The 25509-nt window shown below is 40.2% G+C and overlaps 1 long non-coding RNA gene across 7 annotated transcripts in view; it reads right to left on the minus strand.

The window, feature by feature from the left end:
* Positions 1-25509, minus strand: part of LOC123568769 (uncharacterized) — a 171216-nt gene that overhangs the window by 145000 nt on the left and 707 nt on the right. The gene's annotated exons all lie outside the window — the stretch shown is intronic.

Below are 25509 nucleotides of genomic sequence, written 5' to 3' on the forward strand. Positions count from 1 at the left end.
ATAGAGTACATTGCACAGATGCTTTCTCGGTTTAGATCCAACTCCTGACTTCTAATAGGTCACTACTGTTCAAATTTTTAGGAGGAAGACACAAAAGGACTGATGATCATCTAGAAGGTTTAACCCTTTCAAGCCTGAAGAAGACTTTGAGAGACACTAATCTTAGGGTCCACTCCCAGACATTCTGACTTAAATGTCCTCAGGTGACATCACGTGATTTTTAAAAACCTTCCATGGAGATTCTAATGGTTCATCAGTGCTGAGATTACAAGGAGAGAAGGATGACAGAATAAAAAGAGCCATGTCTTTATCCCCAGGCCTTTACCTTCCCCCAGGGGTTCTTCTGTGGTCTAACCGCCAATCCACCACCATTCTAACCTCAATGGAGTATCTATCCTTCTGTAAAGCTCCTGACCAACTGTCTCAGGAATGGGAGTGACTCTGCCATAGTTTTTTAAAAGACTTGATTAAATTCTGAGGGAAAAGCAAGTTAAAATGACCAAGAAAATATAAGAAATTGATATGGTTATAAATACAGATTTTTGGCCAAAGTTTCTGTCACATACAGCACTTGCTAGCAGCCTATTCTCAAGAAAAATCCTGATGAAAACAATTATCCACTATGCCACCATTACCATGAGGGTGTTTCTAGCATGTAAACAGGTTATTTCAGCACACACATACACATTCACATACAAACAACGCTGGGTTATGTAAATATAGGTATGAGACAAGGTTTTCCTCAAATTATCCCTCAGAAAAGAAAGAATTGTCATATATTCCAGTTTTTATACCAGCTCCTGTATTACTGGGCTCTCTTATAATTGCTTTATCAACAATGTATTATTTAGGGTGAACATATTAACCAAATAAATGCTATTTTTGATGTCAAATTAGTAGAGGTTACCTGACAAAAAGCATTAAATGGAAGGCAAGTAAATTTAACCAAAATTCACAATTATTTCTGCATTACAACCTCACAATTTTACTTGCTTTTTTTAAAAAAAGAAAACACCTTTTAAAGATCATTTATTCTAACAATTATAAAAATATACTAGGATGAATTTTTTAATTCAGATATTATACAAATGGATACTAAAAACTAGAAATAAAATCTGCTGTGGTAAATCATACACATGTAAAAACTGCTGTGTCTCAAACCAGTGAGCCAATAAGTGCTCCAGAAAATTATATGGCTCCAAAGGTGGTACTAATAAAGAGGAAAACACTGATGTCTTTCTCATACTATTTGAGTGGAAAAAAGACACAAAATTTGAGTTAAAAGCCATATTTCTCAACATATTTTTCTATAATATGAAATAATGAATACCTATGTTCATCTAAATTTATATATTACATATTATCTTTTTTAATTTAATGGAGAAAATGGAGGAATCATTTATGATTAGGCATAAACAGAAGAAGGGTTGATTCTCACAGTATTTTTCAGAGCCTTAAATATACTTACATGCACTGTTGCTCCCTGAAGTGGGGGATATATATGGTATATCTCTCATTCTTATTTGATCCATGTGAGACAAGAATCCTACAGAACATATATTGGGAAATACTGCTCTTACCCAGAATGACCCAGTCAACCTCGAAAATGCCTCTCACAGTTTCCTTTCCTTTGACATCCAAGCAGAATGCCTCCTTGTGTGGGTGACATCCTACAGTCCACCACACTGAAACCCAAAAATCACACACTGAGCAATGGGAGGTCAAGTAGCACCTGCCACATGCCAGGCACACGACAATGAGTAATAATATGAATTGTAATTACAATGAATTGAGCATCCCTGGGGCTGTGATACTGATAACAAAATGAGTAATAATAACTGCCAATGATACTAATGAACACATGTGGAGTACATACTATGTGGGAGGCTCCTTACTAATTTCTTAACATTTAATTTTCCCTACAGTGATCCCCACAAGATTGGTAGTCGTAACCATTTCATAACTAAACTGGTAGTCACAGTCAAAATAACTTGCCCAAATCACATAACTAGTAAGTGATCAATAGCAATTACTTAACCACCTATGACACTGCATTTCTTAATCTTTAATTCCTCACAATTTACTCTCAAATTGTTTAGGAGCAAAAGTAGTCTACCTTCATACTGCAGAGTTATACTTTGAACTCAAAATGATTGGCTTTTATACAGTAGCTCCAGCTGGTGGCAGACAGAAGGAAATAAAATGCATTAGTAAAAGGCCTGCCTGATATTAACCCAGAACTTCAAAAGAAGTCCAACAATTGACTAGAAATGTTTTGTTTTCGTATTTTTTAAAAGATACTTGTTCTATTGTATTTGATAACTCTTCAGTGAAGAAAATCCAGGTAATTGTTCCTTCAACAAGGAATTATTGATAACGTGGAAAAAGCCAGACCAATTTAGGTTTGAATCTGGGCCCCCACATGACTCTAAACACGATTCTTAGCTACTTCTCATCTACACAATTGGGGAAATTATAACTTCCTTGTAGAACTTTTATGAGATGTAAAATATATAATGTCATTTGTAAAGAATTCGTCCAAAGAATGATAGTTTTCTCTCCCTTTGAAAGAACAATTGAAAAGACTCCATTTGCTTTTCTCCACTTTCGCTTATTGGTGCTCATATTATTTGCAAGTTTCCTTTAGGGGGTGATCACCCTGTGCTCAGAGTGGTATTTTATTTTTAAGTGGTTTAGATTTGGCTGAAAAAGGTAACCCTAACTACAGAAGGCTTCAAATCCCATCCGGGAGTCTCCTTGGGCAAAGGCCATACAACCTTCCCACCAGCAGAGAGGCATTTATGTACACTGATGGAGCTTTGGTGATGAAAGCTGCAGACCAGAAGATGGTCTCTATATTTCCTCAGCACACTTTCCTCATTGTACACGGTTTTAGTTCCCCAGCCACCAGGAACTCATTCCCCCCTCCTTCTCCCCCAGAGAATCCTTTTATATAAAAGACAAGTATAAGTACTATTTGTATTCTGTCTTTTAAAACCACAGAATGCTGGTCTGGCATGGTGGCTCACGCCTGTAATCCCAGCACTCCGGGAGGCCTAGGAGGGTAGATCACTTGAAGTCAAGAGTTCGAGACCAACCTGGCCAACATGGTGAAACCCCGTTTCTACTAAAAAAAATACAAAAATTAGCCTGGTATGGTGGCCCGCACCTGTACTCCCAGATACTTGGGAGGCTGAGGCAGGAGAATCGCTTGAACTCAAGAGACAGAGGCTGCATTGAGCTGAGATCATGCCACTACACTCCAGCCTGGGTGACAGAGACAGACTGTCTCAAGAGAATTAAAAAAAAAACAAACAACAACAAAAACTCCACAGAACCCATATTGAGGTATGTAATGTAAATTGTAATTAAGAAAAGTGTTAAATCAGCTTAAAATTATGTATACAGTAGCACTAATATATTATTTTACCTTTCCATTTGAATTATGAATAAATTATTTTAGCATTTTTGCAGATTTGCACTTAACTTTTCAAATATAACTAAATCTTTATACTTTGCAGATGAAGGGGATACTTTCTTTTTTAAATCAAAAACAGTGGAATCTGTCAAGGTAGGGGGAAGTAACTACAATTTTGGAAAGATAAAATGTTTCAAAAATGTAAATGCCATAGACCAGAACACATAGTGAATTAGGTTTTTCATAGGGATATACCACAGGTGTCTTTAAACTCTGATAATGTAACTTGCTCACTTTAGTTTACTTGTGAAAAAAATGTAGATAATATCATATAATATAGAGTTGCTATGAGGATTATATAAAATGATATGTGTAAAGAGCCTGGCAGGAGACCCAGCATGTACTGAACATTCAATTAATATTAGTTCCTTTTACTTTTTCCTATGTAAAGATGGGCTTCGCTTAACACATTCTGATTCTGCAAAAGTGGCTTAAATATTCTTTGGAGACAAAGATCGCAGCTTTTTGCAGACAGCTTAAAACCCTCAAATACCCAGAGTGAACACCAACCAAAAATAAAATAAGTTAAAGTCAGTGTGAAAATTGTAAACATAGATTTAAATTATTTTCTTTACAAAGCCTGCAGAAAATATGTTACATGTGGTAATGAAAAAGAAGGTGAAAAGCTGTCGCAACTCAGACAACAATTCTGTGGAGTCTCTATCCCTCAATGTGTCCATCTTCCTTACAGGTATAAAAATAATGAAAACAAAGAATATAGTAAAGGGCTCAGAGCTCTTCCTCTCAACACTCATTATTCTGACATGAAAGCAGCTATTTGTAAAGTAATGCCTAGAATTCCTGTTGGTTTATAATTAGAATGAATAACATTCTGTTATCCTCCTTTTATTGAAAATCAAGGGGAAATCAAATTTTAAGCAGCAGCTATGAGGATGGAAATGCTTAATCTCCAAAGGATTTATAATTATTGCCTCTTATTTCACAGTACTGGGAGCTGAAGGCAACCTATATCCAAATGAAAAGAAGACAAACAGCATACATAAAAATTGGATGAACTACCCAACAAGAAAATGTTCTTACATTGATTCATTTCCAATCATTTTCTTGAGGCTTTGAAATGGTCCTCAACTTACCAGAAACAGCAAGCCTTCCACATTTGAAACACAACAAGGTAATCTAGACTATGTAGCTAGCTAATGAAGAACAGTAAGTAAATGACACTGACAATAGCCTACATTTGTAGAAATAAAGCACTTTCCTATCCATTATCTCATTTGATCCTCAATAGCTGTGTGACATTGGTAAGGCAGGTGTTTCTTATTATCTCCATTTTACTCCTGAGGAAACTGAGGCTCAGCAGGTTATATAGGAGATAGTAAAGCTAGGAAGTAGGAATGAGAAAAGGATGGGAAAGGGGAAATGTTGACTCAATGGGAAGGAAAAGATGGGCAACAATGATTTTAGAATGCCAAGAGTTCTCCATGGGGACGGGGCAGTATATAATAAATGCAATTTTCTGGTCGGGCGCCGTGGCTCACACCTGTAATCCCAGCACTTTGGGAGGCCAAGGCAGGAGGATCACTTGAGGTCAGGAATTCCAGACCAGCCTGGCCAACGTGGTGAAAACCCGTCTTTACTAAAAATACAAAAAAATTAGCCAGGCGTGGTGGCAGGCGCCTGTAGTCCCAGCTACTTGGGAGACTGAGGCAGACGAATTGCTTGAACCCAGGAGGCAGAGGTTGCAGTGAGCTGAGATCATGCCACTGCACTACAGCCTGGGCAACAGAGTGAGACTCCATCTCCAAAAATAAATAAATAAATAAATGCAATTTTTTTAGCAGAGTAGGAGTAGATAAGACACCAGTGGCCGGGCGCGGTGGCTCAAACCTGTAATCCCAGCACTTTGGGAGGCCGAGACGGGCGGATCACGAGGTCAGGAGATCGAGATCATCCTGGCTAACACAGTGAAACCCCGTCTCTACTAAAAAATACAAAAAAATAGCCGGGCGAGGTGGCGGGCGCCTGTAGTCCCAGCTACTCGGGAGGCTGAGGCAAGAGAATGGCGCAAACCCAGGAGGCGGAGCTTGCAGTGAGCTGAGATCCAGCCACTGCACTTCAGCCTGGGCAACAGAGCCAGACTCCGTCTAAAAAAAAAAAAAAAAAGACACCAGTGACCCTCTCTGCTTGCATGCAATCTTGTGTTCCTGGGCTTGAGCCTGGCATGGTTTGCAGCTGGGTACAAGAACACAAGCAATGTGATTCATTCTGGCACTACTTAAAGTACATCTCAGATGTAAAAACAAAGGAGAATATGCCACCAACCTGGTTTATTTGGGTGAATATAAAAAGGAGATTACTCAAAGCTTTAAAAAAAATTTCTTAATGGGCTGTGTTTCTTACCCCACCCTTAGGGAGTGTTGGCTAGGAAGACTTATGTATTGTATTAGGTAGCATGAAAGGTGGGGAAAAACAGAGTAGGGCAACCCAAAGTCAAAATCAACAACCTTTATGAATCTGAGCCATGGACTCTTTGCCTAAAGGGGATGAGGGAGGAACCAAGTTTCCACCCTGTTAATGCAGAAATGAGAGCAATTGTTGATAGAAAAAGGAAAATTTTTTCCTCTCCTCCCCTCCCCAGAAAAAAGCATGATTAAATAACGACAGTTTCCACCCCAAGTCCCCATAGCCTAATTAGAAAGTAAAAATGGTGTGCTTTTAAAAACATATACACAATTCATATATAAAACAACAGAGTAGGGTGTTTCCCTCCAAACTTGGGTCTAGTGTAATTACACACAGTAATTAACAACGAATTTGTAACCAGTCCTGTTGGCTCTGTTCAGGTGCCAAGTGTGGTAGTCCAGTGGATCATCAGCTACGGGTGTAGATCCCTAATCTAAAGGCACTGAAACCTCTGGAAGATGAGTGATGGATTCCAAATGATTGCATAGACTTGAGGGAAAAGAATAAGGCCTTGGGACTGAAAAAGAGCCAGACACCTGGGTTACTTTCTTGATGCCAAATGTCATCCTTCTGGTCCACAGACCTCTTTTGGACAGAATCAAATGCAAGCACATGCAGTAAAGCACAGACTCAGCCCAGCACTTAACTCTCTGCCAGCCTGAGATTAGGCCTGAGGACATCAGTCTCAGCCAGAAGAGAAGGAGTGCCAGAAAGCTTGAATTTGGCCTGCCATCCTGTGTTTGCTGGGACTTGTAGCATCAGTATTGGTGCTGGATGGCAAATTCCTGTAGGCCTATGTGTGAGGTTGAACAGAATTATTTGCTTAATGAAGGCTTTGGGTAATGGATTATGGTCCCATGGTGATCAAACCATTTCGGCTATTCCCACACATAGGGATCACATCACCATCAATAAAACCAGGCTAGCTTGAAATTAAAATGTAGACCAGGCCGGGCACAGTGGCTCACGCCTGTAATCCCAGCACTTTGGGAGGCCGAGGCGGGAGGATCACGAGGTCAGGATATCGAGACCATCCTGGCTAACATGGTGAAACCCCATCTCTACTAAAAAAGACAAAAAAATTAGCCGGGTGTGGTGGTGGGCGCCTGTAGTCCCAGCTACTCAGGAGGCTGAGGCAGGAGAATGGCGTGAACCCGGGAGGCGGAGCTTGCAGTGAGCCGAGATCCCACTACTGCACTCCAGCCTGGGCAACAGAGCAAGACTCCATCTCAAAAAAAAAAAAAAAAAAAGATGTAGACCAAATCTACCCTTGGCCTGCTCAAAGCTGGGTGACTTTATCCACCTCTCTTCTCTCAACATGCTCCACCTTCCCTGCCTTCCTCCTACCCTCCACACTAGCAAAGCCCAAACCCTCTTTGCTGCCTCTGCCTATCCAATGATCTCTCTCAGTAAACTGGTTATCTGAAGTGAGGTCTTGCCCCGCTCCAACAGATGTTCATTGAGTCTTAACTATGGGACAGACAATATGCTATGTACAAGAAATACAAATACATATTTTTTAAAAATGTGCTCCTCAGCCTTGATGAAAAGAGCCATATAATTCACTCAAAAATACATACTGAGCCTTCTGCTGTGGGCAGGACATAATGCTGGGCATGTCAGAGGGCACAGAGACTAAGAATACACATTGTCTCCCTCAAGAAATCCCCTGAAATCAAGGAAAGACTTAGAGGCAAGAGAGGAAGAGCTGTGTAGTGGAAAGAACCATAACGTATTGCCCAGTTAGTGTAAAAGCTTCTAATTGCTCTCTTTGCTTCTACTTTTGTCTCCTGTAATAATAATAGCAATAATAATTAATATAATACAAATCCATGCGCCATCCAGGAGCCAGAGTTTTCTTTGTAATACATAAATCAGATCATGCTATGTCTAGCTTAAAACCTCCCAAAGGCTTCCTTTGGTGCATAAAATAGCATCCAGACTCCTTCACTGTGACTGACGAGGCACTGTGTGACTGGCCCCTGCCTGCCTCTCCATCTTACCCACTTCAGACACATTGGCTGCTTTTCTGTCTCTCAGATATTCCTGCCTCCAAGCTTTTATCTTTGTAGTACCCTCTAGCTAAAATGATTTTCTTCCAGATTTTTGTTTGGCTGGCCTCATTTCATCACTCAGGACTCAGTTCAAATGTCCCTTCTTCAGAGACGCTTTCACTGACAAGCTTGTATAAGAAACTCCTCCTCAGTCACTCTATGGCTATTTTCTTTTCTTCATGACACATGTTGCTATCAGAAACTATCTTCATTTTTTTGTTGTTTGTGATTTTTGTCTGTTTGTTTAATGGAAAACTCAAACTTAACAAATCCAAAATTCGCACTACTGATCTCTGCCTTCTCTAAAATTTCTTGATCTCATTCCTCCCCATCTCACCTAAAGGCAGCTCTATTCTTCCAATTCCTCCAATGGTTCAGATTAAAAATCCAGGAGTCACCCTGGACTGCTTTCTTTCTGTACAATCCATCTGGAAAACCTAATCTTCAACATGTTCTACCTTCAACATGTCACACTTCTTCCAGTCTACCCCACTCTCTCCTTCATCTTTGACCTGTACTAACCTTCTAGCTGGTCTCTCTGCTGCCCCCTTACTCCCACATTGTTTATTTTCAACAGAGCAGTCAGGATGGCCTTTTAAAAATGAGTAGTCTGGCCAGGCATGGTGGCTTACGCCTGTAATTCCAGAACTCTAGGAGGGCGAGGCAGGTGACTCACTTGAGGTCAGGAGCTCAAGACCAGCCTGACCAACATGGTGAAACCCCGTCTTTACTAAAAAAAAAAAAAAAAAAAAAAAATACAAAATTAGCCAGGCATGGTGGCGCATGCCTGTAATCCCAGCTACTTGGGAGGTTGAGACAGAAGAATCGCTTGAACCCGGGAGGCAGAGGTTGCAGTGAGCTGAGATCGTGCCATTGCACTCCAGCCTGGGCAACAAGAGTGAAACTCCATCTCAAAAAAAAAAAAAAAAAAAAAAAAAAGAGTAGTCATGTCATTTCCCTCCCCAACACTTTCCATTTGGGCTGGGCATGGTGGCTCATGCCTGTAAATCCCAGCACTTTGGGACGTTGAGATGGGAGGATCACTTGAGGCCAGGAGTTTGAGACCAGCCTGGTCAACTAGTGAGACCCCATCTGTATATATTTTTTTAAATTTAAAACTTGGTATATAAAAAACCTTTCCATTGGCTATCTCACTCAGTAAAAGCCAATGTCCAGTATATAGGTCTGTCAGGTCCAATATAGTAGCCACTAGCCACTTGCAGCTACTGAGCACTTAAAACGTGGCTACTTCAAATTGAGAAGTGCTATAAATGTCAAATGCATACTGAAATTCAAATAATATTTTTAAAAGAATGAAAAACACTCATTATTCATTTTACATTGATTACATGTTGAAATGTTAATTTTTTAATATGTTGGGCTGAACAAAATATGTTATCAAATTAATCTAACCTGTTCCCTTTTCATTTTTTAATGTGGCTATTAGAAAATTCAAAATTAGGCTGGGCGCGGTGGCTCAAGCCTGTAATCCCAGCACTTTGGGAGGCCGAGACGGGCGGATCACAAGGTCAGGAGATCGAGACCATCCTGGCTAACACGGTGAAACCCCGTCTCTACTAAAAAATACAAAAAACCAGCCAGGCAAGGTGGCGGGCACCTGTAGTCCCAGCTACTCGGGAGGCTGAGGCAGGAGAATGGCAGAAACCCAGGAGACGGAGCTTGCAGAGAGCTGAGATCCGGCCACTGCACTCCAGCCTGGGCAAGAGAGTGAGACTCTGCCTCAAAAAAAAAAAAAAAAAGAAAATTCAAAATTATATCTGTGACTCACCTATCTATAATGTGGCTTGCATTATATTTCTATGGGACAGCACCGATAGTATGTATTTATTAGTATGTAGTTATTAGACCAAATGAGGTCATCTAGTGAGTGAGAGTAGACAAAGAACAGGTCTAAGGGTAGAATTCTGAGGGTCCTCCAAAATTAAGAAGCCAAGTAAGAGAAACCATTAAAAAGATTGAGACAGTACCCAATAAAGTCAGTGAAGATTTTGATAGAAGACTCAGACATCTCTATTTGAGCTCGCCACATTTTAAGTGCTCAGACTTGAGAGGATGATATCCTAGAAATCAAGTGAAGAAAATGTATCAAGGAGTCAGTGATCAATTGTTTCAAGTGAGATAAGGACTAAGAACTGACAATTCCCTTTGACAATGTGGAAGTCACTGGAAACCCTGACGGGGCTGTTTTGGTGGAATGGTGTAGATAAAAGTCTACTTAGAGTTATTGAAGAGAGAATAAGACAGCATAAATGGATACTACAAGTATGGACAATACTTTGAAGAAGTTTTGTTATAAAGAAGATAAAAATGCAAAGGTAGCTGCAGGGAAGCTTGAGATCAAGGGAAAGTATTTTAATATAGAAATAAAGCATGTTTATATACTGATGGACATAAATTGATCAGGAAGAAGAGAGAGCCTTGGCTGGGCGCCATGGCATATGCCTGTAATCCCAGCACTTTAGGAGGCCGAGGCGGGTAGATCATTTGAGGTCAGGAGTTTGAGACCAGCCTGGCTAACATGGCGAAACCCCGTCTCTACTAAAAATACAAAAATTATCCAGGAGTGGTGGTGCATGCCTGTAATCTCAGCTACCTGGGAGGCTGAGGCAGGAAAATCTCTTGAACTCGGGAGGTGGAGGTTGCAGTGAGCCAAGATCGCGCCACTGCACTCCAGCCTGGGTGACAGAGCGAGATTCCATCTCAAAACAAAAACAAAAACAAAACGGGAAGAGAGAGCCTCTCCAAAATGGCTAGAGTAAAACTGCTAGAGTGCTCTCCTTGAGTACATGTGAGATCCTGGGACCTAGTGTACAATAGGAGGGCTGTGCCTTGGACAGACCCATGGACAGTTCCTCAGAGGACAGAATGGATGAGGGGACACAGGCAAAGATACAAGCAGATTTGGAGGAAGTGATGGGAACCACATGTGGAAGGTCTCTTCTGATTTTTTTTTCTTTCTTTTTTTTTTTTTTTTTTTTTTTTTGCCGTGTAAAAGAAACGAAGGCCATCAGCTGAGAATAAAGAACTAAGAGGTGGCAAAAGTTTGAGGAGAGAGCAGAAAGTTTGATATCGTGTTTGTGAAGCAAGAATTCACAAACTCTTTGAATGAATTAGAATTGCTGGGCCCACTTAAATTTGGGGGCTCATGAGTTTAAAGTGATACCAAGCAGTAGATTGGGTACTTTCCTCCAGCCAAGTTCAGCAACCAGAAAACAGATGCAGAGTAAGAAAAGGGCTGCAAATAACTAGGACTGGGGGTTTTCCGAAGAAGGAAAAAAACACGAAAGAGGCTCCAGGGAGTTACAGTTGTATAAAGTGAGTGATGATTATGATAGACTATAAGATCTAGATGGATAAGGAGGTAAGGATACACGGGATGTAAAGGAGAGTGAAAGACGGTAGGACAAATTCAGTGTTAGGTCAAAGGATTTTTAAGGATGTGAGGGACAGTGAGTTGGAAAGATATGAGGTGGTGGGCCTAGTATAGAATGCTTGAGATTGAGATTTTGATCTATGGCTATACCACCCTGAACATGCCTGATCTTGCCTGATCTCAGAAACTAAGCAGGGTTGGACCTGGTTAGTTCTAGGATGGGAGACGGAGATTATGGAAGACGAGGAATTATTGACAAGGACAAAGTTGAGGGGAGGTTATGAATGGCTCATTCCATGAGCATCAGTGGCTGAGGTTGGAAGAGAATGAAATCATATAGGAGAAGAGATCAAGGGACTCAGATGCCAGAGAGTGCTGAAATGATCATCTAGGAATTGTGACAGACATATTGTCACAAACAATGAGGATGAGCTGGGAGCTTACATCTTCAAGGAACGTGAAAAGTAACCCAAAGTCAGCAGATGACTGCAATAAGAAAGGGTAGCTGGTAATGATGTCTAAATTTCACACCAAGGGAGAAGAGAACTTGGTCTGATAGGAGCAATAAAAACCAGGGCGACATCTCCCCACCGCTAAGTCCAGAATTCTGCTCAAATTCACATTCCAAATATAGGCTATGTGTTTCTGATCTCACAAGAGTCATACTCTATCCTAAAGGAAGATGGAATGGTTATAGGCTTCCTGCTTTAACTCAAAGGAGTGTGGGACAGAAAACAAGCACCACTCAACCAGGCTACAAGAAAGCAGGACTCAGAGGTCCAGGTTTCAGTTAAAAAAAATAATGTGTAGGAGACACTAAGAGAAGAGGCTGAGAACACGAGGATTTTTGCCGATGATGGGCCACAGAGCACGGAAAACGGGTGGAAGTGGGAAATGGGCAATGGGGTCAGAATAGAGAATAAACAGACAGGATGTAGATCTAGACTATTAGGAATGACCTCATAGTTTGGAATATGGGATAAAGAGAGTGGTGAGACTGTCCTGGATTGTCTCTTAGGCAGATTGTGGTAGAAAGGCTGTGAGTGTTGGGGCATGAGGGATGAGGGTCATGCCAGAACCTTGCCAGGGCTCTGGGGCCCTTGAAACTTTGGTGTCATCTTCACCACTTCCTCAGACCTAGGATGAATGGCTCCCCCATTAAACCTTGCCCCCTAGCAGATGTGAAAACCCCTAACCTGAGCCAGCTTATACTTTCATAAAGAATTTTACTAAATCCTGAAGGAAAACATAAGATGAAATAACACAGAAAAGACAAAATATCAACATTCCAAATATGGGTTTCTGATGCCAGAAGAGTCTTGCCCTGTCTCCAAATAAGCTAGTGTGACTATATACTTCATGATTTAACTCAAAAGGAAATACTTATTAATTGTTGAGACAGAGGCATTGCATAATCCCAGTGTGGGAAAGATGTTTTGAAAAGGCATCTTTAAACCATTCCCAGGCATTGACCCATATGCACAGCTGTTCCTGTATAGGACTTTCTTCACATTAACCACAACAATAAAAACACATAAAAATCAGCCCAAGGGTAAATGTTTCCTAATGGTTAGAAAAATAACATTTTACCTGATACTGTGAATGAGAGATTTTCAGGTCACGTTTATTGAGAACTAGCAAGATGAGTCAGCAGCTAAGATCTGTGGAAATGCTCTTAATGACTTTTACAATTGTTTCCTTAATAATGGACTCTTAATAAGCAGGTCAATGTTAATTACATGGAAGTATTCTAAAAAGCATATTGAAACCTGATTTTAACCCATTCACTCAAGGCTTAAAGTTGTACTTTGGATTTTGTTTTTTTTCTTCCCTCCCCAATAGAATATCATCTATCAGAAGGAAATGTTTAAGCCAGGGGATGAAGTTTAAAATATAAAATTAATAAGGAGAAGAAAATGTAAGGCTATGTAGGCCCAAAGTCACAATCTTTCTGCCACTCACTGACCTTATTACCCATGGTTCATTTGGCAAATGATCACGGAGATTGGGTAATATGCTTTGCTACCTGTTGGAGTTAGTGATGATTACAATGCTATTCTTAGCCCTGAAGGGGCTCACTCTCTGGTTGAGGAAAATAAACACCTTAGCAAACACAATACAATATTGATATTTTGTATACAGGGCAGAGCAGAAAATGGAACATTTGAAGTGGGTCTTGAAGGATGAGCAGAAGCTTGTTAGAGAAGGAAAGTGTGCCAAGCAGAAAGAAGAGTATGTAGGTGTGATGCAGACTGGCAAACTGGAGAAGCATGAGCAGTTCTGTGGGGCAGGACTACAGGATCTGAAAGCAAGGAGAAGAAACTGCCCATTACAGAAGCATCCAAATTATTACTTCTATGCTACCATTGCACCATTGTCACCAACCTCCTCTCCCAGTCTTCACAATCAACCCAAATACAGTCATTTTGCACAAGAAATCCAAGCACAACAAGCATAGTAAGGTTTTTTTTAAAGATTATTGAAGTTCTGGAAGCCATGAGGAAGGGTCTCACAGCATAAACGTCAGCACTGCACCACTCTCTCATTCCCTTGGCCTTCCTCACCTCCTCACTGCCCATCCAACCCAGGCCCAAATATGCAGAATTTGTCTGCAGTTTTGCTATTTTCCAACAACCAGAGGTTAATAAACATCAGGCAACACCCAAAATAAGGGTGACTCCCTTAAAGGAACTTTCTTACAATCTGGTATGAGAATCAAAGCTTTTTCCTCTGATTTTACTTCTAAAACACACTTTTAATCCTATCGCTTCCATTTTTTAAATCCTTCAATGGCTTACTCTGGCCAAAAGAATAAAATCCAAACTTTAGCAGTCTTGCACTCTCAGCCCCAATCTAAATGCTAACCCCCCTTTCCTTTTACAGCTTCCCCAGGCTCAGTTGTGTAAACTATATCCCACTGAAGCCCTCCCTCCTGTTTCTTGGACAGGGCCTATATTTTTTCCCATGGGGCTTTGTTCATTTAGTACTGTCTCTGGGATTCTTGTCCCCATTTATCCACTTGTGAAAATTCTAATCCTCCTTGTACAATGTATCCATCTTATTCAAGCAGGGTTTCTCAACCTAGGTACTACTGACATTTTACGCTGGCCAAGTCTTTGTTGTAGGGAGTTGTCTCATGCATTGAAAACTGCTTAGCAGCATCTCTGACCTCTACTCACTAGATGCCAGTACCAACGCTCACCCTCACTATCCATCTATCCATTGTCATAACCATTAAAAATATCTCCAAATATTGCCAAATGTCCTGTGGGCTTGAAAATTGCCCCTGGTTGAGAAACACTGCTCTCTAATGTGTTTTCTGGTTACTTCCAGTGCGAAATCATTTCTCCCCACTCACTACTCCACCACACTTTGCAACTGTTAAAAACCCCTATAACTAAAGCAACAAGAGCAGCAATAAGCAGCAACAACTAAAGCAACAAGAGCAGAATAATATTTAATGCCATCTCCTTTGTTTCTGTTGGTTACTTCTATGTCTGACCCCTTCCAATGGGTTTGTAAGCTGTTTGAGAGAAGGATGAAGTCCTGGTGCCTCTAGACCCCAGCACAGCGTCTTACCATAGTAGGTCATAGTTTGAATTGATTTGATAAAGCTGTTCTCTTCATCTATTTGTCTTCTGACTAGCCATTTGATGGCCACATCAGTTGGAAGATCGAGAAGCTAAAAATTATTGAAATGTTTTTTTGCAAGGTTTTGTTCGCATCTGGGAAGTTACAAGAAACACTAAGAACAGGGTGTGGTAGTTCATGCCTGTAATCTCAGCATTTTGGGAGGCCAAGGCAGGCAAATCACTTGAGGTCAGGAGCTTGAGACCAGCCTGGCCAACAAGGTGAAATGCCATCTCTACTAAAAATACAAAAAATATATATGTATATATTACCCAGGCACGGTGGCAGGTGCCTGTAAGCCTAGCTACTCCGGAGGCTGAGGCAGGAGAATCACTTGAACCTGGGGGGCGGAGGTTGCCGTGAGCCGAGATTGCACCACTGCACTGCAGCCTGGGCGACAGAGCCCTATAGCCTGGGCAACAGAGACAGGAAGGATGGAAGGACGGAAGGCAGGAAGGCAGGAAGGCAGGAAGGCAGGAAGGCAGGAAGGCAGGCACGGATCTGGAGGATCTGGAGAGGGTCTTTTTGTTTGCTTGTTTAATCTTCACACTACTGAATGAATGGTTTGTAGTTGAGTAAATATTAGCTTTCAGACTCAGTTTGGGTTGAAACAGTAATGTGGCTCATTTCAATTTAGTTTGAGTCAGTTTGCAGACAATGGGCTTTTAGGTTTAAAATATAAAGTAGTGGTCCAAACCATAAAACATAGCATTTCGGTACATACAGGTAGATAACATTCCGATTGTCTCATTGGTGTAGTTTCCAATTGCTGAAATTGCCTGAAAGTTCCTCAAGGACATGAACACATCTGACATTTCTCCTCTCTCCCGCAGCACCTGCTAGTAAATGTTTTTGAATTAAGAAGTTGAAAACTTTCCAATGAAGGGAAACAATTCTATTGACCTGGAATGCTTCAGGAACTAGGTTTAAAGGTAATTTCCAGAAGTTGTGGTGTAGTATGGCAAAGCTTGCTGGAGGCTTATCCCCGTATTTATTTTGCCTTTCTTCCTTGGGGACAGAGTTGAGATTTTGTAGCTGGGCTCTCTGTCATTCAAAATAAAAGATTTTATTTCCTAGTTCTTTTGCAGTAAGATGGAGACATGTAACTGAGTTTGGCTAAGAAGATACAGGTCAAAATATTATGTTGGACATCTGAAAAGGGTGCTTTAATGATGCTTATTCAACTGGGAAGGGTGATTTTTACCCTTCAGCAATTCCTTATTTCTTTTTTTCTGGCATGCATCTCACATGTAATGACTGAAATTCCTGCAGCCATCTCAGATTATGAGTGAACTTGACTATGGAAGCCATGTCCTAGGATGGTGATGCAAAATGAAAAAAAACTGGGATCCTGGTGATACTATGGGGCTGTCATACTTGTACCAAGTTACCTATCTGTGGATTTCCTTTACTCACTTTAAATGCACTATTATTTTGGACTTCTGTGAGGTTTTTTTTTTTTTTCAAAACAGAGTCTTTTTTTTTTTTTTTTTCAAAGCAGTGTCTTGCTCTGCCACCAAAGCTGGAGTGTAGTGGTATACAACAACCTTGAACTTTTAGGCCTAAGCAATCTTCCCACCCCAGCCTCCTAAGTAGTTAGGACTACAAGCACACATTATTATGACTAGCTATTTTTTTTTTTATTTTTGTAGAGACAAGGTCTTGCTATGTTGCCCAAGCTGGTCCCAAACTCCTGGCCTCAAGTGATCCCCCTACCTCAGCCTCCCAAAGTGCTGGGAATAGCCGGGCGCGGTGGCTCACACCTGTAATCCCAGCACTCTGGGAGGTCAAGGTGGGTGGGTCACTTGAGGTCAGGAGTTCGAGACCAGCCTGATCAACATGGTGAAACCCAGTCTCTACTACAAATACAAAAAATTAGCTGGGCGTTGTGGCGGGTGCCTGTAATGCTAGCTAATGGGGAGGCTGAGGCAGAAGAATTGCTTGAACCCAGGAGGCAGAGGTTGCAGTGAGCCGAGACCATGCCAAAGTTGGGATTATAGGCATGAGACAACATGCCCAGCCTGGATTTTTGTGTTTATATGCAGCTATACCTAATTCTAATTGATGCATATTTAATTGTAATTCAACAATTTTTTATGCCTTCTATGTGGTAGATCAATGGTTCTCAACAAAAAGTACATGTCACAAAAACCTTTATATTTTCAGAAAATACAAATGTTCATGCCATACTTGAGAGTTTTTCAATCAAAATTTACATGGTGGTCCTCTGGCATGAATTGTGTGACAAATATAAATTATATTTTTCAACAAATTAGATGTTAGATGACATATATTCAGTTATATATAGTATATACTGTGTGTGTGGCAAGAGAGAGAGATTTTTATAGTATTCCCTTATATTCTTTTTTATCCTTGTAAGATTGGTAGAAATGTCCCTTTTCATTCCTGATTTTAGCAATTCCTCTTTTTTTCCTGGTTAGTCTAGTTAAAGCATTGTTAATTTTGTTGATCTTTTCAAGGAACCACATTTTGGTTTCATCAGCTTTCTCAATTGTTTTTATTTATATTCTATGTTTTCCTATTCTGTATTGCTTTTATTTTATTCTAGTTCTGCCCTAACTTTTGTTGTTTCCTTTCTGCTACTTAGTTTGAGTTTAGTTTTTTCTTTGTTAAGTGTCTTAAGATAGAAATTTAGGTTGTCAATTTGATTTTTCTTTTTTTAAAATACAGGCACTTATAGCTATAAATTTCCCTCTAAGCACTGCTTTAGCTGCATCATGAATATATTTTTAAGGTCCTACAGAGAATTCTGATGTGCACACTTGGTGAGAATAAACTGTATTTCTTTGCCACTATAAGGTTTCTGTTTTTTTCAATTTCCCAGCATGACTGCTGAACTTCTTCATAGACAAAGGTTTTTTTATAAAGCAAAATACTTTGGCTTGGGTTTGGTTAGATATTGCAGAAAGACTCTTGCTTGCAGCTCAAAAATTTTTTTCATAGCCTAATATAAAAGTCAAGGATGTGTTTGCTTTACTTGATTTTCTCTAAGAAGGGAAGACTTCCTGGATTACAGGGACCTTTCTTTAAGGGCCCTTTCGGTTGGAAGTTTTACTTTCTGCCTGTATTTTTACTATGCATATTTTTGGCAGCCCTAAAACAATGTTAATGTCCATTCATCTGATAGTGAAAGCTTACTGTGCTACCTAAGTCCTTTCTCTTGGTCTGTGTACTTTCCTATGTGCCTTGCTTTTTCCACAATTTGGCAGCATTATCACTTACTCCACGTGACAAGTGACATCATTGCTATAATGAGAATTCCAAGCAGCACCACTGGATCAAAGCCCATCTGTGTGCCTGCTCCCACACTTGACAAAACAAATTCCAAATTCATTCAGCATGCCGGTGCCATTTAGTCACTGTGACATATCCTAAATTTTGGACTCTGTGCAAAAACCAATCTGTGCCCACAAAATTAATCATGGAACACATTTTATGACGTTTGACAACAACTTAAAAGGTTCTCATCTCTGGCAGTTGCCTCTGCCAATCTGCAAGTATGTGCACCACAAATCCTGAACAATACATTGGGTGGCTGAAAATACATTGTGCAGGATGCACGCCCTGAAGAGAGCCAGAGTAAGTCCAACCAATCCTGAAGTCTTTCTCAGGGACAACTAAGCCAGACTGCTGCCTTGTGAAGGAAGGATGATGGCCCCAGGTACACGCAGAAAGCCAAAGAAAAGGCAACAGCTCATGTGCCAGTAGATGCTGAGAACATTGGCACAATCGGCTGTGTTGGCAGGACCAAGAGTTTGCAATGGCTAATTTAAGCGACAAGATCCTGGCAAACCGATTTATATAGGGCAAGGGTGCGTCAGGAAGATGCCAGAAAAATACATCAATCTGTGCCTTTACATGTACTACAGAGTGATGATGAAACAAGTGACATTAAAAAAGTCAACCCTTACACTTTAATAGAATCTGCAACTCATCCTACAAGGAAAAGGAGGGTTTATGTTAGATCTCTGGAACTCACAGATGGGTTTCTATGTTCTGATCCGAGATCTGTGATAAAATTTCCCTTCAAAGGTGCTCCTGAAGAGATTTTCCCATACTGTTATGTTTAGTTAATTAGGCCAAGTGTTTTTATGTATTGTTTAAATTATTTTAAAATGCAGGCTCTTTAACATTTGACAATATCATTCACTTCAAATAAAAGAATAAATTTATTCAAAATTTTACTTTGCTGAGTACATCAGAGGAATTCTGTTAAAAAAAGAAGATTGAGACTTTAATTTTACTGTTAGAAGTCTTTACTTGAGAGTAATGTTCTACCCTGCAATGACATAACTCTTTCAAATAGCTATTTTATGTAGTAGTGCCTATTTGTGTTACAGTTCAACAGGCAATGGAATAGTAAAACACTCCACTTGGAGCATGTTGCTTCTCCATATTACTTTCCATTTTCCTAGCTTCCCTTTAGACAGCCTTCTACCCCCACTGTTCCCCACCCACTCCTTTTTTCACTTAGTACGTTGTATTTGCAATGTCTCGGGTTAAGAAAGCTTTTATACCTTGGCAGCCTACTTAGGGTTTTCATTTGTTATACAAAGACTAAATTTCCATAATTTAGCTTTCACTGGGATTTGTCTAGACCCAAACATCCTATTCCAATTTTAAAGTTCCTCTACATCTCTGAGGCAGGAAGTAGTATGAGGAAGCAACAGGTGAAGAGGAGTTCTTCCACACAAAGAGCAATTCTTGATTAGCAGAATTGGTGATTTAATAACCTGGCAGAGGCATAAAAGGAAAACCAGCTTTCCCTGGTTCATGCTCCTAATGGCCTCCTTTGAGATGCAGGACAGCAATCCATATTCTCTTCTTTAAAATGAGGGAGCTGGACTCTCTAGGTCTTTCCCAATGCTAATACTCTTGAATTTTCAATTAACGAGGAACATTTTGGGATTCTCTCCTTACACAATAGTTGATTCTTTTGTTTATTTTGTATGTTAAGTACCAGTTGGTTAATGTGAGGCATATTTTTCCCTCTCAGAAGTAGTTTCCAAAACTTTTTTCTTCCTTACCCATGCCTAAAATAATTGATATAAAATTTAAAATCAGCTAGAAATGCTGCCCTTTATGCAAGAGCTATATATTCTTTTATAATGAAAATCATTTTCTCAATAATTTGTCTCTGCAGTTTTATAAAGAAACCGAATTTTAGTAGAAAAAGGCCCTAGAAATAATCTTTTAAATCCTGAACACAGGTCCCTGTGTCAGGCTAGCTGTGTCAGAATCACTAGAGATTTTTTAAAATACAGATTCCCAGAGCCTTCTCCTAAGGATTCTGATTTGTTAAGTCCATGAAGTTCAAGGGAATCTGTATTTAAATAAATACATATTTATATTAATTACTTTATTGATACAGAGTCAAGTAATTTTTACATGCTGACCGATTTTTTTTAAAGAGTTAGGGTGTTGCTGTGATGCTCAGGCTGGAGTACAGTGGCTACTTACAGGCACAATCATACAGCCTCAAACTCCTGGCCTCCATCCTCCTGCCTCAGCCTCCCAAGAACTGGGACTGCATACAGGTGGATGTCACTGCGGCTGGCTCAGACAGATCTTATTCAGTTGTCGTGCCAAATAAGGAAACAGGTCTAGAATGAGAATGTGATATTGTCCAGATCACACTATCACAAGGTGGCTTATCTATGATAAGTAACCAGCTCTCCTGACATTTAGTCCTGTGCTTTTCCCATAATGTCAGGCTGCTACGCTTATGGAATTTGCAACATTTTTCCCAAATGTATATGTAATGTACTATATTAGATAGGCCAAATGCATTGCCTGCTGTACTCTAGCCCTTTCTAAGGGAAAATGTTCTGTCTCCAGACTTATCAGAGACTTGGGTGAACCACTACTTCCACTGTACCAGATAGAGTTGATTGAACCAGGGGTGAGTATCTGATCATGGGTAGCAAATCCACAGACTACAGCACAATGAGATTCAAATACCAAATAAAGCAGATTTACAAATCTATTAAATGAAAATTGTCTAATCATTAAACACTGCTTTAAACCTAATAAGTCTGTGCTTTTCAAGCATTCAAATTGTGCTTATAATGAAGTTTTCTTATTCCCCTTCCCAAGAGCAAAGATTTCAAACTGAAAACATGAGGCCAATACAAATTAAAGATTTCAAAATAAAATACATCAAATATTATCTTTAGTATTGTGATTGCTATTTATTAATTTTCATTTTTATTAAAATGTCTTTTTAAAAATGCAAACAGCATTACAGGGTTTATACTTAAAAAAAGTAAAAGTTGCTGAATATGTTGTATGCAGCTGATCCACCTTCTATATATTTCCTTTATTACATGGCTTTTTAGGTTTTTTTGGAGTTAATAATTGCTTTATTTCCTCCCATTTGCTTAGTTTTCTATGTGTCTATCACCACTTTATTCCCAAACTCTCCACTAAAATGCAGAAATGTGTTATCAATATGCTCACCCACATTGGTGAACTGCACATTTCTTTTTTTTCTTGGCAACACCTCACCTCCACTTCTGCCCTGCCCTGTGAATGGATTGCTCTCTTTGCCAGCTGCATGTCTGCTACCCTAGGCTTCCCTTCACAGTTGTGGTGGATTAATTTTACGTGTCAACTTGACTGGGCTAAGTGATGCTCAGATAGCTGGTAAAACATTATTTCTGAGTGTGTCACGAAGTTTCTAGAGCAGATTAGCATTTTAATCAGTAAACTGAGTAAAGATCACTCTCATTAATGTGAATAGACAACATCCAATCCACTGAGGGCCTGAATAGAGCAAAAAGACAGAGGAAGGGCATATTTGCCCTTTCTGTTTGAGCTCAGATATCCTTCTTCTGCCCTTGTGACTCCAGTGTTCTCAGTTCTCAGGCCTTCAGACTCAGACTTTAGTACTTACACCAGAGGCCCCTCTGGTTCTCAGGCCTTGGTTCTTCATGCTTGGACTGGAACTAAAGCATCTTTTCTGGGTCTCCCACTTGAAGACAGCAAATTATGGGATTTCTTGGCTTCTGTAGCCTCCTGAGCCAATCCCTCATAATAAATCGTTTCTATATACCTAAATATATTCTATTGGTTCTGTTTCTGTGAGGCACCCTGATACAGTAATCATTCTGAAATCACCTTGATATCCTCTATATTTCTATATTGGATCCTCTTTTTATTGTACTACATACACCTTTATTGGCCAACTTTTTTTTTTTTTTTTTTTTTTGAGACAGATTCTTGCTTTGTTGCCCAGGCTGGAGTGCAGTGGTGCAATCTCAGCTCACTGCACCTCCTGGATTCAAGTGATTCTCCTGCCTCAGCCTCCTGAAGGGCTGGGATTACCACCCCTGGCTACTTTTTGTATTTTTAGTAGAGATGGGGTTTCACAGTGTTGGCCAGGCTGGTTTCAAACTCCTGACCTCAAGTGATCCACCTGTCTCAGCCACCCAAAGTGCTGGGATTACAGGCATAAGCCACCGCCCCTGGCCAGTTAACTTTTTTTCTTAAAGATGGAGTTTCACTCTGTCACCCAGGCTGGAGTGCAGTGGCACAATCATAGCTCACTGCAGCCTCAAACTCCTGGGCTCAAGTGATTCTCCCACCTCAGCCTCCTGAGTAGTTTGAACTACAGGTGTGAGCTACTGTACTTGGCTTGGCTCACTTCCTACTATTGATGGAGCATATTTTCTAATAGCTCTTGAGAAAGTATGTATGGAAGGTTAACATTTTTTAGAACTTACATGTGTAAAATATTTTTCATTATTCCTTCACGCCTGATTGATACTCTGGTTGGTGTTATGGGGTGAACTGTATCTCTTCCCCTCAAAAAAAAATTAAAGTTCTAACTCCCAGAACCTCAAATGTTACTATATATGGAAATGAGGTCACTGATGATGCAACTAATTTAGGGTATGGTCATACTGAAATAGGAAGTTCTTATAAGATTTCCAGCTGACGACAGATACACCTATTTATACGGATTTACATACGATAATGACAACAGAGACTGAAGCAATGCAGTTGCAGGCCAAGGAACACAAAAGCCTGCCAGCAAACTACCAGAAAGTGAGGAAGAGACAAGGAAGGAATCCTCTACACTTTCAGAGAGCACATGACATCTTGACTTCTGACTTCTAGCCTCCAGAAGTGTGAGACAGTGAATATCTATTGTTTTAAGTCACCCAGTTTGCTTTATCTTGTTATGGCAGCCCTAGAAACCTAATACAGTTGGGTATAGAAATCTAGTTTGCAAATATTTTTTTCTAAAAATTTAATTGCTCTCTGTGCCTCAGCTTCCAGTACTGCTGAGGAGAAGTACAATCTTGTTCTGATTTCCAGTCCTTAGAATATAACTTTTATCCTCTCTGGAAACTTCTAGGATCTTCTACCTATTCCTGGGATTCTGAAATTCTATGATGATTACATGTGTTAATCATCCACCCGGGTGCAGTGGCTCACGCCTGTAATCCCAGCACTTTGGGAAACCAAGGTGGGCGAATCACTTGAGGACAGAAGTTTGAGGCCAGCTGGCCAAACATGGTGAAATTCCGTCTCTACTAAAGATACAAAAATTAGCAGGGTGTGGTAGTAGGTGCCTGTAATCCTAGCTACTCGGATGGCTGAGGCACAAGAATCACTCGAACCCAGGAGGCAGAGGCTGCAGTGAGTTGAGACTGCGTCACTGCATTCCAGCCTGGGTGACAGAGCGAGATTCCATCTGAAGAAGAAGAAAGAAGAAGAAGGAGAAGGAGAAGGAAGAAAGAAGAAGAAACAAATTACCAGACAGGGAAAGGAAAAGAGCCAAAAAAATCCACAATCCCAGTTCATAAGAACAGTCCTGTTCCTACCAAAGTAGAAAAACCACATAATTCACATTGGGTATGGGGTAAGGAACTTTGAAGGGTACTGTCTTAGTAGTGGTATACAATTAGCCCTACATAAATGACTGAATTGGTTCCACCTAACAACAACAACAAAAAAATCAGACCCCAAAAGAACAAAATTGTTTTTCAAGTAAGTGAATTTTACAAAGTCTACCATTTTGTTTAAAAAAAAAAAAAAAGTGTCCAGGCATGCAAGAAGAAGGAAATTATGAACGGTAATGAAGAGAAAAATCAATCAATACAAACTGTGCCAGAAATAGTGTAGATCATAGAATTAGTAGACAAGGACATTAAAACTGTCATTATAATTGTATTCTATGTGTTTAAGAAGCTACAGAAAAGATTGAGCATGTTAAAATATAAAAGATGTAAAACACACACCCACACCCAAATCAAACTGGTAGAAGCAACAACTACAATGTTTTATATGAAGAATGAACTGGACAGGATTTCAATATTAGATATTGAAAAAAGATTAATGAACATGAAAACCTAGCAATTATCCAAAAGGAAACATAAAGAAAACCTTGAAAAAAAGAAGAGCATCATTGAGCTGTGAGACAATGCCAGTTAGCTCAATATACATGTATACTATGTACATGCACACGACTCCAATAGTCACCAGTGGAGAGGAGCAAGAGAATGCAAAGAAAAAATATTTGAAGAAATAAGAGCAATGTTTGCATTTGTCTTGCTCTACCTGGTATTCCTATCAAGGCACCTGGTACATATTAGGTGCTTAATAAACATTTCTTGAACACATTTGCAGCAGGAAAAAAAGACAACAATGAGTAAGAGATAAGCACCTGAGTGTTACTGCAGGGTATTTAGGCCATCAGAGGACAAAAAAGTGGAACAATATGGAGAAAGGCTTGGTAGAAGTGGCATGTCTTCAGCAGGGACCCATGAAATGGGTTCAACTGAGTGTCTACAAAGTTTGGAGAACAGGAGGGGATGAAGAAGGGCATTCCACACAAGAACAACATAAATGAAGATTTGGGGCCCGGCACAGTGGCCCACACCTGTAATCCCAGCACTTTGGGAGGCCAAAGCAGGAAGACTGCTTGAGCTCAGGAGTTTGAGCCTGGGCAACATAGCAAGACCCCCCATCTCTACTAAAAATTTAAAAATTTGCCAGGCATGGTGGTGCTTGCCTGAAGTCCTCACTACTGGCAAGGCTGAGACAGGAGGCTCTCTTGAGCTGTGATCGCACCACTGCACTCCAGTCTGGACAACAGAAAGAAACTCTGTCTCTAAACAAACAAAAAGACTTGAAACCAGGAATAAATATGGTTGAAACTATCCCACCCGGACTGAAGTGGTGGTTGCACTTAGCGGTAATAAGAAATGAACTTAGCTGGATGAGTTAGGGTCAGAGTATGCAAGGCTTTAGAAATAAGAAACAGGAGAGAACTATTGAAAGTTTCTGAACAGATCTTGTGATGATGAAATCAGAATTCAAGGGGAGAAAAAAGAAGCATAGTGATGGCAGATATCCGTGATGGATTTGGAGAAGAAAATACTAAAGGTGAATGGAAAGGGTGGACCAGCGGCAACCAGGTTATTAAAACAGTCGCATCATGAAGTGTTGAAATACTGGATGTAAACACACCTACCACAGTATCAGTACAGACTAAGGGC

This window comes from Macaca fascicularis, chromosome 14, assembly GCF_037993035.2.
Source record: "Macaca fascicularis isolate 582-1 chromosome 14, T2T-MFA8v1.1".
Taxonomy (NCBI): domain Eukaryota; kingdom Metazoa; phylum Chordata; class Mammalia; order Primates; family Cercopithecidae; genus Macaca; species Macaca fascicularis.